The sequence below is a fragment of the Priapulus caudatus genome, unplaced genomic scaffold (genome assembly GCF_000485595.1).
Source record: "Priapulus caudatus unplaced genomic scaffold, Priapulus_caudatus-5.0.1 Scaffold203, whole genome shotgun sequence".
Classification (NCBI taxonomy): domain Eukaryota; kingdom Metazoa; phylum Priapulida; class Priapulimorpha; order Priapulimorphida; family Priapulidae; genus Priapulus; species Priapulus caudatus.
In genome coordinates, this window is record NW_014577264.1 from 217599 (window position 1) to 221401 (window position 3803).

Genomic DNA, 3803 nt, shown 5'->3' on the forward strand with positions numbered 1-3803 from the left:
ACTTGATTCGGTTGCCAGTGAGTTTATCAGAAGAATACCTGGCTACAGTACATGTCAGTTGAGCGCTGTCGCTCTGCGGCACTTGTTTAGTATACAAAGCATGAACATTTTTTACTGGCTCTAGCCACCAAATCTTGAACGTGTATCGCCCATTTAAGATCGTGCTGGAACCATACACCCAGGATGTTCAAAGTTGTCGAGTTTTCCAATTTAAAGTGTTCTAAAAAAAGTTCAGCATCTTGAGGTCTATTTCTACCAAAGTACACCTGCATAACTTTGCATTTTGCAGGGTTAAGTTTCATTTTTATTTGAAAAAGCCCAGCGCTCGATAGATGCGAGTAAGTTGTTTAGATATGACGGAGCATGGATCGACCTTGTCTCCAGTGGTGTCATATCATCAACGTATTTCCATTTCTGAACTAATAGTCCTTCAGCAGCATTGTTGATCATGACCAAAAACAGTAGCAGGCCAAGCTTAGTGTCCTGGGGAACACCACATGTTAACCCCTGGTACTTGGAGGTAGACCCTTTGCACCGGACGCATTGTTGCCTCAGAGGAAATCGCTTATCCACGGTAGTAGTGACGGTCTGACTCCTAATTTATGGAGCTTTTTTCGCAGTGTTGTGTGACATATCAGGTCAAATGCTTTGCTGAAGTCAGTCACGACTAGAGAGCTTATATTGTTGCGTTTTTCTGCTCCTCTGTACAGATAGTCCAATATGCTGATGAGGTAATGAACTGATGAAGACTTGGGTATGGAGCCAAACTGGCGTAAATCAATTTTATGCTGGATGTCGTCCATGATCCACGTGTAGACGAAGTTCTCTGCTATTTTAGCGAAAGTGCAGGTTAGAGAGATTGGCCTTAGTTCATCAATGGAAGGAGGGTACACTTTTGGTATAGGGCATACGCTCGCCTGTTTCCAATATTCAGGTACACAGCCCTGCAGAAGAGATGCGTTGATTACATCAGCCAGGGGTGTCGCTAACTCAGCAGCAAATTCTCTAATTAGACGTGGCGGAAGGTTGTCAGGTCCTCCAGATTTATTAATTTATTATTAATTATTCTTATTTATTAATTCAGGTCTATCTTCAGTAAATGACTGTAGACTTGTCACTCCTGCACTGTTGGTGGTGAGAGTGCAGGAAGGAAACTTGGAAAACTATTGTAGTCGAGGGGAGGAAGAAGTGACGTAACAGCAGAGAATGAATCGTTTATCTTTTTAGCTATTGATGATGTGTCACTTGGATCGATTCCAGGAACTTCGATAGTTACTGTTGATTTTCTCATGTTCGCCATGTCTCGGATTTCTCTATGCCACTTACGCGGATTAGATTTTTTTAGGTGCTGAATTTTCTTTTTATAATAATGCTGTTTAGCTTTGATGATTTCTTGGTGTACCTTGTTACGATAGAAACGCCACGAGTTACTCTTGTTACGGAAGGCACGTTGTCTTTCATTGATAAGTTCTTTTATTTTGGCAGAGAACCATTTTTTTTACTTGACATGCTCGTGGATGATCTTGGTCGGAAAGTTCAGATCAATTTGTTTAGCCAGCTGTTCACTAAAAACCTCCAGTTCGGAAGTAACATCAGTAGCAGATAAGACATTCCAATCGCATGTGGTTATCCAACGGCCAAAAGTTCTCAGCCGAGAATCAAGAAGAGGTCTAACAATAAGAGTCGATTTCAGTTTAGATTGCTTCAAAAGATGTCTTTTAATAGGCTGCCACATAATGCATAGATGATTGCTGAGCCCAAGAGGTGCTAATGTAAACGGTTCCAAATATGTAGAGTGGATGTTGGTAATGATATTGTCAAGGATAGCATTACCACGTGTAGGAACTGTCACGACTGCCTTCAATTGATGGGCTTTACACAGAGGTTGTAAATCAAAATGGTTGAAATCTCCAGTAATTATCACTCCAGCATCTGGGTAGTCAATAAGTAGTGCGTCAGTCGATTCAGTTAGATGATTGTTCAAATTCTCATGGTGCACGGAACTCGGGAGACTATATGTAATAACGTAGAGTTCCCGTGTAATGACGTAGGCACTAGTTTAATGATGCTGCTGCAGAGTAATGACGACAAAGTCTCTCTCGTATAACGTATAGTAACTGAGTTTATTAAGACGGACCAGCAACGGTACGACAACACTTCATAACGCCGTCCGCTCACAACTAGCTGTTACTAACAAAGCGTATCTCTCCCGCTCTGGTTATCCCGCTCTGGTTCTCCCGCCGAATATATATCTATGGCGCCGAATATATGGCGCTGCTATCAGCCAACTTACATACAATGGAATGCCCATATGACGTCTCTTCCGAACACTACATAAAACGTTTAATTTTCCACAATGCTCGAGATACACATAACACATGGTACGTACACATATTTAACTCCAATATACTGTCTACAAACATTAGCGTGATTATCAGTGATATACGTACTACGCTAGCTAATGTATGTGTACTATTCTCAGTGACCATAATAATTTGGTTTTCTAGATATGCGGCCTGATCTTGTAACGTTTTCATTGGCTCTATTTTGATTCCTGTCCCTCTGATTAGGATCTACTATCACTTTGTCCTTTTGCTTTCTTTCTACCACTTCTCTCTCTTCTTGTACCACTTCGAAGGTACTTAGCACTCTCATTTGGCTCAATAAGTACCGTGTCATCCTCGTAGAACAACAATGGATCAGTTACGTTGACACGTTCCGTATCTCTGTATTTTTGGCTGACTGTAAGACACTTTGAAATGTCTACGATGCACTGTTAGTGTTACGATTTTGATTCCCAGATCAATCTCATAAGCCAAGTCTGATTTTCTTTCTAACACTTTATAAGGACCATTTCACTTATGCTGCAGCTTGTAGTTTCTTCCAGGCTTCGGTTTGTTTCTCACAAAGACATAGCTACCAACTCTCCATCGCGCTTCCTCCCTTGTTCTTTTGCAGTGCGAACGAAACTGTCTCTCTAGCTCATTCTCTGTGTTTCTGACAACTTCCATTCTTGTACGTTAGAAGCATATGTACTTGAGAGCAGTTATCAGTCTGTTTCCATACCCTGAATTTGTTTTTTTTTGCAGCTTTCTGCTAGGGGATGGATAGAGAAAGTTGACATGCAAATTCGGCTCCTGACCGAATAGCACATAATACGGGGACTTTTTAGTAGACGAGTGGATTGCTGTGTTATAATTAAATAGCGCAACATTTATCCACTCCTCCCAATCCGACCCTTCTGAGTTCACACAAGCTCTGAACAGTTGCAAGATGATATTGATTCGTGCGTTCCAACATGCCATTACTCGCTGGGTTCCATGGTAGCGTACATGTTTTGCGTATTCCTAGCAAACTATACACTTCCGTCATGAGTGCAGACGTAAAGTTTGCACCTCGATCCGAGTGTAGCTTCATTGGTACTGAGTACTTGCATATCCAATTGTCTCTGATCTATTGGCCTCACTTGCATGCGGGTTTCGGTTTGTCGTACTCTTAGTCATTGCGCAAATTGCACACTTTATTAGCATGTTTTTGATATCTGTATACATGCCATACCAGACAAATCTGCTCGTTACCTGATCTCTCGTTTTTTCTACTCCAAAATGCCCACACAAATCATGTACTTTACTAATGATTGTTTCCCTGACTTTGTCCACTGCTGGGACCAATATACGGCATTGACCGTCTCGTTCCAGATACAACACTTCTGCTTTAACACGCATGTTGCAAACATTATTTCTGTACCAATTTGTCTCTCTGACTGTATCACACTGAATACTATTCACAGATGCGGTGCCCTC